This window comes from Apium graveolens, chromosome 3 (genome assembly GCF_009905375.1).
Source record: "Apium graveolens cultivar Ventura chromosome 3, ASM990537v1, whole genome shotgun sequence".
Taxonomy (NCBI): domain Eukaryota; kingdom Viridiplantae; phylum Streptophyta; class Magnoliopsida; order Apiales; family Apiaceae; genus Apium; species Apium graveolens.
The window spans coordinates 254,500,079-254,515,946 of record NC_133649.1 but is presented as its reverse complement, the minus strand read 5'-3'; the positions used below and the strand labels follow the sequence as shown (position 1 = coordinate 254,515,946).

General features: G+C 34.4%; 1 pseudogene; it reads right to left on the bottom strand.

Annotated features, from left to right (window-relative positions):
• Positions 1-12,047: 12,047 nt before the first annotated feature.
• On the bottom strand, positions 12,048-15,547 carry LOC141713248 (beta-fructofuranosidase, soluble isoenzyme I-like; annotated as a pseudogene).
• Positions 15,548-15,868: the final 321 nt, after the last annotated feature.

Sequence of the window (15,868 nt, the reverse complement as noted above, 5' to 3'; positions counted from 1 at the left end):
TCTAGAAGCATTGATGCCACCGTAGCTGAGGTAGGAGCTACCAATAGGCTAGGCTTTCAACTTCTAATGTACCAGATTATGTATATTTATGAATGGTAATAATGGCAAAGAAATGTAAATTTATTCAGAAAACCTTTTAAGGTGTATTGGCAGATAATTGTGGAATAAAATGACTTGTGGTTATTTTTGGATGTTCATCTCTGAGACTATAACGTGTGGTGTGTGTGTTTATTGTGGGGTCACAGTACAGAGTAGTTGAGTAATTATTAAGATTGGGTGTTATTAAGGGAAATGGAACTCGTGACAACCCGGATCCCCGACCCCGGATTTGGGGGTGTTACAGAAGCCGAGTTCTTTATTTAGAAAAAACCCAGGATTGTAGCAAGACATGCGTAATTTAATATAAAGTTAAGTGAGTTTTGAAAATACTATATTTATTGTGCATGATTTGCTTATTCTGTTAAACACAACATCTCTAAAAATTAGACAGCTTTGTTCACCATTCCAAATAGTTGTAAAAAGACTTAAAAATATCCAAAACATATTCACCCCCTGTGTTGTATTCAATATCTAACACTTCTCTTCTCCTCTATCAACTTACTGATTTCACCGAGTTTATCATCTAACTGAGTGACCTTATTATCTAATTTGTGCAGAAAACCCTTGGTAGTATCGGTAATTAGCATTGGAGATGTGGTAACATAATGTGTTTTGGGAGTAGTGTAGAAATCATACGGTGGTTCGTGTGGTGGTTGAATATGGTGTTAAACATGCGGAGGTGTTGGAGGTGGTGTATACTGGTGTAGAGAAACTGGAGATCTCGATATTAACCTCAACTATAGAATGCAGACAAGTTAAATATTCAAGATTATCAATCAATAAACGATCTAATCACTTAGATTGAAAAGTCTACAAAAGCATGTTGAAGAGTGCAAGATCAAAGGCCAAGATTAACTGACAAAGGAAAGTCACAGACCTACACGATTTGCAAAGATTCGCTAAGACAGAAATGGAAAGCTTTAGAGATAACTTAAGGTAGGGCTTAGTACTTCTTATTACATGCTGTGTCAATTTGTGTTTACTAATCTATAAAGTAAGCACTGGTCCTCTATTTCAATTATGACAAACAGATCTAGATATTCTTGTAACTCTCTCAAAAAAGAATTTGAGTTCTTTACTTACAAAGAACCCAGGATTGTAGCAAGACATGCGTAATTCTAATACAAAGTTAAGTTAGTTTTGAAAATACTGTATTTATTGTGCATGCTTTGCTTATTCTGTTAAACAAAAAATCTCTACAAATTAGACAGCTTTGTTCACCATTCCAAATAGTTGTAAAAAGACTAAAAAATATCTGAAACATATTCACCCCTATGTTGTATTCAATATCTAACACTTCTCTTCTCCTCTATCAACTTACTGATTTAACAGAGTTTATCATCTAACTGAATGACCTTACTATCTAATTTGTGCAGAAAACCCTTGGTAGTATCGGTAATTAGCATTGGAGATGTGGTAACATAATGTGTTTCGGGAGTAGTGTAGAAATCATACGGTGGTTCGGGTGGTGGTTGAATATGGTGCTAAACATGCGAAGGTGTTGGAGGTGGTGTATATTGGTGTAGAGAAACTGGAGATCTCGATATGAACATCAAGTACAGAATGCAGACAAGTTAAATTTTCAAGATTATCAATCAACAAATGATCTAATCACTTAGATTAAAAAGTCTAAAAAACATCTTGAAGAGTGCAAGATCAAAGGCCAAGATTAACTGACCAAGGAAAGTGACAGTCCTACACAATTTGCAAAAATTCACTAAGACAAAAATGGAAAGCTTTAGAGATAACTTAAGGTAGGGTTTAGTACTTCTTATTACATGCTATGTCAATTTGTGTTTACTAATCTATAAAGTAAACACTGGTCCTTTATTTCAATTGTAACAAACATATCTAGATTTTGTTGTAACTCTCTCAAAAAAGAAGCTGAGTTCTTTACTTACAAAGAACCCAGGATTGTAGCAAGACATGCGTAATTTAAATACAAAGTTAAGTGAGTTTTGAAAATACTGTATTTATTGTGCATGCTTTGCTTATTCTGTTAAACACAAAATCTCTACAAATTAGACAGCTTTGTTCACCATTCCAAATAGTTGTAAAAAGACTTAAAAATATCCAAAAATATTCACCCCCTGTGTTGTATTCAATATCTAACACTTCTCTTCTCCTCTATCAACTTACTGATTTCACCGAGTTTATCATCTAACTGAATGACCTTACTATCTAATTTGTGCAGAAAACCCTTGGTAGTATCGGTAATTAGCATTGGAGATGTGGTAACATAATGTGTATCGGGAGTAGTGTAGAAATCATACGATGGTTCGTGTGGTGGTTGAATATGGTGCTAAACATGCGGAGGTGTTGGAGGTGGTGTATACTGGTGTAGAGAAACTGGCGATCTCGATATGAACCTCAAGTATAGAATGCAGACAAGTTAAATATTCAAGATTATTAATCAATAAACGATCTAATCACTTAGATTGAAAAGTCTACAAAAGCATGTTGAAGAGTGCAAGATCAAAGGCCAAGCTTAACTGACAAAGTAAAGTCACAGACCTACACGATTTGCAAAGATTCACTAAGACAGAAATGGAAAGCTTTAGAGATAACTTAAGGTAGGGTTTAGTACTTCTTATTACATGTTGTGTCAATCTGTGTTTACTAATGTATAAAGTAAAACCTGGTCCTTTATTTCAATTGTAACAAACAGATCTAGATAATCTTGTATCTTGAAAAGTGCAAGATCAAAGGCCAAGATTAACTGACAAAGTAAAGTCACAGACCTACACGATTTGCAAAGATTCACTAAGACAGAAATGGAAAGCTTTAGAGATAACTTAAGGTAGAGTTTAGTACTTCTTATTACATGCTGTGTCAATTTGTGTTTATTAATCTATAAAGTAAACACCGGTCCTTTATTTCAATTGTAAGAAACAGATCAAGATAATCTTGTAACTCTCTCAAGAAAGAAGCTGAGTTCTTTATTTACAAAAAACCCAGGATTGTAGCAAGACATGCGTAATTTAATATAAAGTTAAGTGAGTTTTGAAAATACTATATTTATTGTGCATGATTTGCTTATTCTGTTAAACACAACATCTCTAAAAATTAGACAGCTTTGTTCACCATTCCAAATAGTTGTAAAAAGACTTAAAAATATCCAAAATATATTCACCCCCTGTGTTGTATTCAATATCTAACACTTCTCTTCTCCTCTATCAACTTACTGATTTCACCGAGTTTATCATCTAACTGAGTGACCTTATTATCTAATTTGTGCAGAAAACCCTTGGTAGTATCGGTAATTAGCATTGGAGATGTGGTAACATAATGTGTTTTGGGAGTAGTGTAGAAATCATACGGTGGTTCGTGTGGTGGTTGAATATGGTGTTAAATATGCGGAGGTGTTGGAGGTGGTGTATACTGGTGTAGAGAAACTGGAGATCTCGATATTAACCTCAACTATAGAATGCAGACAAGTTAAATATTTAAGATTATCAATCAATAAACGATCTAATCACTTAGATTAAAAAGTCTACAAAAGCATGTTGAAGAGTGCAAGATCAAAGGCCAAGATTAACTGACAAAGGAAAGTCACAGACCTACATGATTTGCAAAGATTCACTAAGACAGAAATGGAAAGCTTTAGAGATAACTTAAGGTAGGGTTTAGTACTTCTTATTACATGCTGTGTCAATTTGTGTTTACTAATCTTTAAAGTAAACACTGGTCCACTATTTCAATTGTGACAAACAGATCTAGATATTCTTGTAACTCTCTCAAAAAAGAAGTTGAGTTCTTTACTTACAAAGAACCCAGGATTATAGCAAGACATGCGTAATTTTAATACAAAGTTAAGTTAGTTTTGAAATACTGTATTTATTGTGCATGCTTTGCTTATTCTGTTAAACAAAAAATCTCTACAAATTAGACATCTTTGTTCACCATTCCAAATAGTTGTAAAAAGACTTAAAAATATCTGAAACATATTCACCCCTTATGTTGTATTCAATATCTAACACTTCTCTTCTCCTCTATCAACTTACTGATTTCACAGAGTTTATCATCTAACTGAATGACCTTACTATCTAATTTGTGCAGAAAACCCTTGGTAGTATCTGTAATTAGCATTGGAGATGTGGTAACATAATGTGTTTCGGGAGTAGTGTAGAAATCATACGGTGGTTCGGGTGGTGGTTGAATATGGTGCTAAACATGCGGAGCTGTTGGAGGTGGTGTATATTGGTGTAGAGAAACTAGAGATCTCGATATGAACAACAAGTACAGAATGCAGACAAGTTAAATTTTCAAGATTATCAATCAACAAATGACCTAATCACTTAGATTGAAAAGTCTAAAAAAACTTCTTGAAGAGTGCAAGATCAAAGGCCAAGATTAACTGACCAAGGAAAGTGACAGACGTACACGATTTGCAAAGATTCACTAAGACAAAAATGGAAAGCTTTAGAGATAACTTAAGGTAGGGTTTAGTACTTCTTATTACATGCTATGTCAATTTGTGTTTATTAATCTATAAAGTAAACAATGGTCCTTTATTTTAATTGTAACAAACAGATCTAGATTTTGTTGTAACTCTCTCAAAAAAGTAGTTGAGTTCTTTACTTACAAAGAACCCAGGATTGTAGCAAGACATGCGTAATTTTAATACAAAGTTAAGTTAGTTTTGAAAATACTATATTTATTGTGCATGCTTTGCTTATTCTGTTAAACAAAAAATCTCTACGAATTAGACAGCTTTGTTCACCATTCCAAATAGTTGTAAAAAGACTTAAAAATATCCAAAACATATCCACCCCCTGTGTTGTATTCAATACCTAACATTTCTCTTTTCCTCTATCACATTACTGATTTCACCGAGTTTATCATCTAACTGAGTGACCTTACTATCTAATTTGTGCAGAAAACCGTTGGTAGTATCGGTAATTAGCATTGGAGATGTGGTAACATAATGTGTTTCGGGAGTAGTGTAGAAATCATAAGGTGGTTCGGATGGTGGTTAAATATGGTGGTAAACATGCGGAGGTGTTGGAGGTGGTGTATACTGGTTTAGAGAAACTGGAGATCTCGATATGAACCTCAAGTATATAATGCAGACAAGTCAAATAATCAAGATTATCAATCAATAAACGATCTAATCACTTAGATTGAAAAGTCTACAAAAGCATGTTGAAGAGTGTAAGATCAAAGGCCAAGATTAACTGACAAAGGAAAGTCACAGACCTACACGATTTGCAAAGATTCGCTAAGACAGAAATGGAAAGCTTTAGAGATAACTTAAGGTAGGGTTTAGTACTTCTTATTACATGCTATGTCAATTTGTGTTTACTAATCTATAAAGTAAACACTGGTCCTTTATTTCAATTGTAACAAACAGGTCTAGATTTTGTTGTAACTCTCTCACAAAAGAAGTTGAGTTCTTTACTTACAAAGAACCCAGGATTGTAGCAAGACATGCGTAATTTAAATACAAAGTTAAGTGAGTTTTGAAAATACTGTATTTATTGTGCATGCTTTGCTTATTCTATTAAAGACAAAATCTCTACAAATTAGACAGCTTTGTTCACCATTCCAAATAGTTGTAAAAAAACTTAAAAATATCCAAAAATATTCACCCCCTGTGTTGTATTCAATATCTAACACTTCTCTTCTCCTCTATCAATTTACTGATTTCACCGAGTTTATCATCTAACTGAGTGACCTTACTATCTAATTTATGCAGAAAACCCTTGGTAGTATCGGTAATTAGCATTGGAGATGTGGTAACATAATGTGTTTCGGGAGTAGTGTAGAAATCATACGGTGGTTCGGGTGGTGGTTGAATATGGTGCTAAACATGCGGAGGTGTTGGAGGTGGTGTATATCGGTGTAGAGAAACTGGAGATCTCGATATGAACATCAAGTACAGAATGCAGACAAGTTAAATTTTCAAGATTATCAATCAACAAATGATCTAATCACTTAGATTAAAAAGTCTAAAAAAACATCTTGAAGAGTGCAAGATCAAAGGCCAAGATTAACTGACTAAGGGAAGTGACAAACCTACACGATTTGCAAAGATTCACTAAGACAAAAATGGAAAGCTTTAGAGATAACTTAAGGTAGGGTTTAGTACTTCTTATTACATGCTATGTCAATTTGTGTTTACTAATCTATAAAGTAAACAATGGTCCTTTATTTCAATTGTAACAAACAGATCTAGATTTTGTTGTAACTCTCTCAAAAAAGAAGTTGAGTTCTTTACTTACAAAGAACCCAGGATTGTAGCAAGACATGCGTAATTTTAATACAAAGTTAAGTTAGTTTTGAAAATACTGTATTTATTGTGCATGCTTTGCTTATTCTGTTAAACAAAAAATCTCTACGAATTAGACAGCTTTGTTCACCATTCCAAATAGTTGTAAAAAGACTTAAAAATATCCAAAACATATACACCCCATGTGTTGTATTCAATATCTAACATTTCTCTTCTCCTCTATCAACTTACTGATTTCACCGAGTTTATCATCTAACTGAGTGACCTTACTATCTAATTTGTGCAGAAAATCGTTGGTAGTATCGGTAATTAGCATTGGAGATGTGGTAACATAATGTGTTTCGGGAGTAGTGTAGAAATCATAAGGTGGTTCGGATGGTGGTTAAATATGGTGGTAAACATGCGGAGGTGTTGGAGGTGGTGTATACTGGTGTAGAGAAACTGGAGATCTCGATATGAACCTCAAGTATACAATGCAAACAAGTTAAATATTCAAGATTATCAATCAATAAATGATCTAATCACTTAGATTGAAAAGTCTACAAAAGCATGTTGAAGAGTGCAAGATCAAAGGCCAAGATTAACTGACAAAGGAAAGTCACAGACCTACACGATTTGCAAAGATTCGCTAAGACAGAAATGGAAAGCTTTAGAGATAACTTAAGGTAGGGTTTAGTACTTCTTATTACATGCTATGTCAATTTGTGTTTACTAATCTATAAAGTAAACAATGGTCCTTTATTTTAATTGTAACAAATAGATCTAGATTTTGTTGTAACTCTCTCAAAAAAGAAGTTGAGTTCTTTACTTACAAAGAACCCAGGATTGTAGCAAGACATGCGTAATTTTAATACAAAGTTAAGTTAGTTTTGAAAATACTGTATTTATTGTGCATGCTTTGCTTATTCTGTTAAACAAAAAATCTCTACAAATTAGACAGCTTTGTTCACCATTCCAAATAGTTGTAAAAAGACTTAAAAATATCCAAAACATATCCACCCCCTGTGTTGTATTCAATATCTAACACTTCTCTTCTCCTTTATCAACTTACTAATTTCACAGAGTTTATCATCTAACTGAGTGACCTTACTATCTAATTTGTGCAGAAAACCGTTGGTAGTATCGGTAATTAGCATTGGAGATGTGGTAACATAATGTGTTTCGGGAGTAGTGTAGAAATCATAAGGTGGTCCGGATGGTGGTTAAATATGGTGGTAAACATGCGGAGGTGTTTGAGGTGGTGTATACAGGTGTAGAGAAACTGGAGATCTCGATATGAACCTCAAGTATAGAATGCAGACAAGTTAAATATTCAAGATTATCAATCAATAAACGATCTAATCACTTAGATTGAAAAGTCTACAAAAGCATGTTGAAGAGTGCAAGAGCAAAGGCCAAGATTAACTGATAAAGGAAAGTCACAGACCTACAAGATTTGCAAAGATTCGCTAAGACAGAAATGGAAAGCTTTAGAGATAACTTAAGGTAGGGTTTAATACTTCTTATTACATGCTATGTCAATTTGTGTTTACTAATCTATAAAGTAAACACTGGTCCTTTATTTCAATTGTAACAAACAGATCTAGATTTTGTTGTAACTCTCTCAAAAAAGAAGCTGAGTTCTTTACTTACAAAGAACCCAGGATTGTAGCAAGACATGCGTAATTTAAATACAAAGTTAAGTGAGTTTTGAAAATACTGTATTTATTGTGCATGCTTTGCTTATTCTGTTAAACACAAAATCTCTACAAATTAGACAGCTTTGTTCACCATTCCAAATAGTTGTAAAAAGACTTAAAAATATCCAAAAATATTCACCCCCTGTGTTGTATTCAATATCTAACACTTCTCTTCTCCTCTATCAACTTACTGATTTCACCGAGTTTATCATCTAACTGAATGACCTTACTATCTAATTTGTGCAGAAAACCGTTGGTAGTATCGGTAATTAGCATTGGAGATGTGGTAACATAATGTGTATCGGGAGTAGTGTAGAAATCATACGATGGTTCGTGTGGTGGTTGAATATGGTGCTAAACATGCGGAGGAGTTGGAGGTGGTGTATACTGGTGTAGAGAAACTGGCGATCTCGATATGAACCTCAAGTATAGAATGCAGACAAGTTAAATATTCAAGATTATTAATCAATAAACGATCTAATCACTTAGATTGAAAAGTCTACAAAAGCATGTTGAAGAGTGCAAGATCAAAGGCCAAGCTTAACTGACAAAGTAAAGTCACAGACCTACACGATTTGCAAAGATTCACTAAGACAGAAATGGAAAGCTTTAGAGATAACTTAAGGTAGGGTTTAGTACTTCTTATTACATGCTGTGTCAATTTGTGTTTACTAATGTATAAAGTAAAACCTGGTCCTTTATTTCAATTGTAACAAACAGATCTAGATTTTGTTGTAACTCTCTAAAAAAAGAAGCTGAGTTCTTTACTTACAAAGAACCCAGGATTGTAGGAAGACATGCGTAATTTTAATACAAAGTTAAGTGAGTTTTGAAAATACTGTATTTATTTTGCATGCTTTGCTTATTCTGTTAAACACAAAATCTCTACAAATTAGACAGCTTTGTTCACCATTCCAAATAGTTGTAAAAAGACTTAAAAATACCCAAAACATATTCACCCCCTGTGTTGTATTCAATATCTAACACTTCTCTTCTCCTCTATGAATTTACTGATTTCACCGAGTTTATCAGCTAACTGAGTGACCTTACTATCTAATTTGTGCAGAAAACCGTTGGTAGTATCGGTAATTAGCATTGGAGATGTGGTAACATAATGTGTTTCGGGAGTAGTGTAGAAATCATACGGTGGTTCGGATGGTGGTTGAATATGGTGATAAACATGCGGAGGTGTTGGAGGTGGTGTATACTGGTGTAGAGAAAGTGATGATCTCGATATGAACCTCAAGTATAGAATGTAGACAAGTTAAATATTCAAGTTTATCAATCAATAAACTATCTAATCACTTAGATTGAAAAGTCTACAAAAGCATGTTGAAGAATGCAAGATCAAAGGCCAAGATTAACTGACAAAGGAAAGACACAGACCTACACGATTTGCAAAGATTCACTAAGACAAAAATAGGAAAGCTTTAGAGATAACTTAAGGTAGGGTTTAGTACTTCTTATTACATGATGTGTCAATTTGTGTTTACTAATCTATAAAGTAAACACTGGTCCTTTAATTCAATTGTAACAAACAGATCTAAATTTTCTTGTAACTCTCTCAAAAAAGAAGCTGAGTTCTTATTTTATTTTTTTTTGCTAAATAAGAAGCTGAGTTCTTTACTTACAAAGAACCCAGGATTGTAGCAAGACATTCATAATTTTAATACAAAGTTATGTGAGTTTTGAAAATACTGTATTTATTGTGCATGTTTTGCTTATTCTATTAAACACAATATCTCTACAAATTAGACAGCTTTGTTCACCATTCCAAATAGTTGTAAAAAGACTTAAAAATATTCAAAACATATTCACCCCCTGTGTTGTATTCAATATCTAACACTTCTCTTCTCCTCTATCAACTTACTGATTTCACCGAGTTTATCATCTAACTGAGTGACCTTACTATCTAATTTATGCAGAAAACCCTTGGTAGTATCGGTAATTAGCATTAGAAATATGGTAACATAATGTGTTTCGGGAGTAGTGTAGAAATTATACGGTGGTTCGGGTGGTGGTTGAATATGGTGGTAAACATGCGGAGGTGTTGGAGGTGGTGTATACTGGTGTAGAGAAACTGGAGATCTCGATATGAACATCAAGTACAGAATGCAGACAAGTTGAATATTCAAGATTATCAATCAACAAACGATCTAATCACTTAGATTGAAAAGTCTACAAATGCATCTTGAAAAGTGCAAGACCAAAGGCCAAGATTAACAGACAAAGGAAAGTCATAGACCTACACGATTTGCAAAGATTCACTAAGACAAAAATGGAAAACTTTAGAGATAACTTAAGGTAGGGTTTAGTACTTCTTATTACATACCATATCAATTTGTGTTTACTAATCTATAAAATAAACACTGGTCCTTTATTTCAATTGTAACAAACAGATCTAGATTTTCTTATAACTCTCTAAAAAAAGAAGTTGAGTTCTTTACTTACAAAGAACCCAGGATTGTAGCATGACTTACGTAATTTTAATACAAAGTTAAGTGAGTTTTGAAAATACTGTATTTATTGTGCATGTTTTGCTTATTCTGTTAAACATAATATCTCTACAAATTAGAGAGCTTTGTTCACCATTCCAAATAGTTGTAAAAAGACTTAAAAATATCCAAAACATATTCACCCCTGTTCTATATTCAATATCTAACACTTCTCTTCTCCTCTATTAACTTACTGATTTCACCGAGTTTATCATCTAACTGAGTGACCTTACTATCTAATTTGTGTAGAAAATCATTGGTAGTACCGGTAATTAGCATTATAGTTGTGGTAACATAATGTGTTTCGGGAGTAGTGTAGAAATCATACGGTGGTTCGGGTGGTGGTTGAATGTGTTGGTAAACGTACGGAGGTGTTGGAGGTGGTGTATACTGGTGTAGAGAAACTGGAGATCTCGATATGAACCTCAAGTACAGAATGCAGACAAGTTAAATATTCAAGATTATCAATCAACAGATGATCTAATCACTTAGACTGAAAAGTCTACAAAAGCATGTTGAAGAGTGTAAGATCAAAGGCCAAGATTAACTGACAAAGAAAAGTCACAGACCTACACGATTTGCAAAGATTCACTAACACAAAAACGGAAAGCTTTCGAGATAACTTAAGGTAGGGTTTAGTACTTCTTATTACATGCCGTATCAATTTGTGTTTACTAATCTATAAAGTAAAAATTGGTCCTTTATTTCAATTGTAACAAACAGATCTAGATTTTCTTATAACCCTCTCAAAAAAGAAGCTGGGTTCTTTGAGTTCTTTACTTACAAAGAACCCAGGATTGTAGCAAGACATGCGTAATTTTAATAAAAAGTTAAGTGAGTTTTGAAAATACTATATTTATTGTGCATGCTTTGCTTATTCTGTTAAACACAATATCTCTACAAATTAGACAACTTTGTTCACCATTCCAAATAGTTGTAAAAAGACTTAAAAAAATCCAAAACATATTCACCCCCTGTGTTGTATTCAATATCTAACACTTCTCTTCTCCTCTATCAACTTACTGATTTCACCGAGTTTATCATCTAACTGAGTGACCTTACTATCTAATTTGTGCAGAAAACCCTTGGTAGTATCGGTAATTAGCATTGGAGATGTGGTAACATAATGTGTTTCGGGAGTAGTGTAGAAATCATAGGGTGGTTCGGGTGGTGGTAAACATGGGGAGGTGTTGGAGGTGGTGTATACTGGTGTAGAGAATTTAGAGATGGGTTGTATTGGTACGGATGATATGAAGGGGTTTGAAAGAAATTAGGGTTTTAAAAAAGGTTTGAAGAATATGAAGGGAAAGAAATAGTGAAAGCCATGTCCGAGAAATCAGAGGCTCTGATATCATTTGTCATGATCTTGTCTATTTTTGGGATTGTTTGTTAAAATTTAGCAAAGAAAAAGAAGCAAGAACAGGAAGGAAATTACAGAAAAGAAAAGATAAAAGTAAACATTTAATTCATTTCATTTCATACTCCAAAAGACAAGCATGACAATGATATATATAATCGCGTCAGTAACATCTCTGTGTTTGGTATGATGGATTTGCATAACATGGCCCAATAATATAATAAGGCCCAATTAATATATACCAATTTCTGGCCCATTTGTGACATATTAATAAATTGTGAAATATGAATTTAGGAATTGAATTTAACTTGAAATTGAACCATACAAATGATACATCAATATAGGAAAAAGAGGGCCTACAAGTCATCCCCATTGGGTGGGAAAGGATTCATTTTTGCAGAAGTCATTTGCCAGGCCTTGAGTGATGCTGTCACACTCACTCCTGTGGCATTGTTAAACACAAATAGTTTCGCTGCTCGGTTAATGGCTCTGGTTGGATAGATTCGCGATGTAATCACCCTTCTTCCACCTTGACCAAAACTCTCAACTATCGAATAATCAACCTAAGGTAACACCACCATTCAATTCTTAAGGACACCGGATATTGTATCACTTTTCATATACTGCGTCACTTGCTTTAAAACATTAATGCAGGTATGAAGAAATGTGTAAAAAGGACAAATGCTAACATACCAATATCCTCATAGATAGTTTTTCATCATGGAGCACAGGAACATCACTTCCATAAATTGGCTTTGCAACATCCGTAGCTGCTGATGATCTGCAATTACAATACACACTAATTTACATTACATTGCAATTATATATAGAAACTTAATTGGGAATTCAAAGAGGCAGACCTTGACTGATCAGCACAGAAATGAGTTTTAGCACTCCCATTTGCTCCTATAGTTATATAAAAATAAATCGGAGTTAATTCAGACAATGATTCATCAGCAAGTACTAAGACGCCAAATGGTCCCAAAGTGCCTCGACTCGCTGCACCACCACTGGTGCTGCATTTGTAATCTGTACTAGCTTCAACTGTACTTTGAAATGCTTCATTATCTATCTCAAACGTAGCAACTATGTCCAACTGTTCAATTAACATTGGCAAACACATAGTTACATATGTATAGCATTAGGACAATGTACTTTACATCAAATATAATTTTATCAAATTTAGGTAGACGTTGATAAACCTGCGTTGCTGAACCTATGTTGAGTGGCAAAACAAAACCTGGCTTAAGTATAAGGTTGTCAAAATCATAACTTTCTATTCTCAAGCTCTCAACTTCCTCCACTGGCCATTGAAGTATATTGGTTCTAGTTTTTGTATCAAACACAACCGTTCTTGGAATGGCCTACATAAAGCATACCAACAGATAATCATGAGACAGATGCAAGCAGTAAGTAGGATAGAATAAGTAAAGAATATTTACCTATAGAGATGCCCATCCTTTCAGTAGGTCACTAGATTGACTATCAATTTCAGGAATCCAAGCCCAGTTAATCCTTCTTTTCTTGTTTAGATCATAAAATGTTTTGGATGCATAGTATTCTCCATCATCCACCCTGGGTCCAGTACCAACATCTGCTTTTGGATCATCAGGTGTCCATTTGTCGTTTATTGGATCGTAAGTACCAATTGCATAGTAATCCTCCATACCTGGCATACTAACTTTCAAAACGTGCTTAATACCTGGCCCATTAGCTGATGTGTCCAATCCATGAGTAGTAGTCAGTGACACTGGGTAAAAGTCAATGCATTCCCACATACCAGTACCCGGAACCTCGTGTAATAGCCCATCCAACAGTTCAAACGTCTTAAAGTCAGTAGTCTTATATACCAGTGATACACCAGTGTTATTAAGCAATGCCCCAATTGTGATCCGCCATTTTCCGTCTGGGCCAAGCCAGGCTGTGCTGGGGTCTCTGTACTCTTTGATTCCGGGAGGGGGTACCATGACAGGGTTACCAGGATACTTAACCCATTCCAGGAGGAGTGGATCAGAAAGATTTGCAGGATAGGCTAAGTTCTGCAACTGAGTACCATCAGCTGCACCACCTGTGTATAGCATTATAACTTGACCGTCTGGCAGGATTGTAGCAGAGCCGGTCCAAACACCGTCACTGTCAAACCAACTATCGGGAACCATGGCAGTGGGGAGATGAAACCAATTAATGAGATCTTTGGATACGGCATGGCCCCATGTAATGTTTTCCCAAACTGCAGAATTTGGGCCGTATTGGTAGAAAAAATGGTACCATCCCATGTGGAGCAACGGCCCTGTGATTCATTGTTAACAAATACTATGTTTTAGGAAAATTGTTAACAAACAATGATACAGGAGCTCAGGCTCCTCCAGCTTAACTATAAAAGTTACAGGGAAAAACAAAAGACAGAGATTGGAGACGAGTATTATAAGCTTCTTATTCGAAACTTAAAATACATGTTTAAAAGCACGAGGTAATTTACCCATATTGGAAACAGCTTATAAATTAACAAATTTGTAATTTGAAGTTGAAAATATTTCAAGTAAGTTTCTTACCTCTAGTAACAATGAAGTGTTTGTATTTTTCAGTGAACTTGCTTCTGAGCTATTTTCAACTCAAGTTTTTAGTTTAGATAATTAATAATATAAATGCAGCATTAAAATTCTGCTGCTACTGCCCCCGAGCATTCATGTTGAAGGTAATCTTCCAGTTCACCAAATACTAGACTTGTTCTTTCTTCTGAAATTTAATCATCCTTTTACAGCTCTCAACTCAGAAACATGGAAGACATCGTGCTGACTGATATAACTCGAGCTTGCATCCATTTCTTTTTTAATATTTGAATTTAATAATAAATTGATTAAGATTGTGTTTTGGAACATCTATTTCAATTCAAATAGTGGATTTCAAACGACATAATTTGAAGTTTTTGTTTGAAATAAAAACTAACTCCAAATTCCTTTGATTATCCAAACATATTATTATTTGGCCAAATCTAGAATTTCCAAGGAAATTTACGTTTTCCAGACATGCCACGACAGAAATTCAGTTGTAACATAATATAGTAGTAGAGATATCTTTATGCACAGTTATGATTAATTAGTAGTGGATATTAAAAATAGGAAAGAGTTAAGGAGGTCATTTTTCTGCAGAAATTGATATTCAATATATGAATATTGAATGACAATCAAATTAACAAGATAATTTCAATAATAAGATAATTTTTGTGCAGAAGTGAACGAGACAAATAAGTTTGGGCTATTATAGCATTTTTGTGTATAGACTTGGGGTCTTTCTTTAATATTCTACCACCCCCATTGAATTCTAACATCTTGGCTTAATCGATGTGTTCTGAGTCTTGGCAGTTAATCTATGGTCTTTCTTTATTAATTCATCAGTTTTGCCTTGAATGTCTCCAATTTAACAGCCAAGTTATGGCCAAAGCTAAATTATGGCACTAATGAAAACATAATATTGAGCAAGAAAGAATGGCAACATACCATTAGGATCTGATCCAGAGATATTCACCAGTTTCGCCATGAAAGTAACATAAGAATCGCCATAAACATAGATTTTCAATCATTAGATATTGAATCATTTATACCAAAAAAGAATTAATGTCCTGCGACTGCGATAGTATATTAGATAAACACTTGCCGTTCATCCAATTCTTCTGAGGTTGAAAATGGTATGAAGTTCTTTGCCAATGCAACATCTCGTTGCCCCACGGATTTGCTTCCGCTTTCTCATCCCATACTTCAACAACATCTTCCAACTGTTGTTCTAAGTGCTCCGGCAACATTGCTTTTAAGGATGAATATAAGCTTATTGAAACATGATCATTAGCATCACCATCATTGACAATTTTTGGTCCTTGTATGACTGAAACCAGAAGTATACAACTTGACACAATGAGTATATAGAAGAGGCCTTTAATGGGACGTTGGAGACCTGCTGGAGAATTGTCGCGTTTGTCTTGGTCCTGCAGGGGACTGTTGGAAGAGATGGT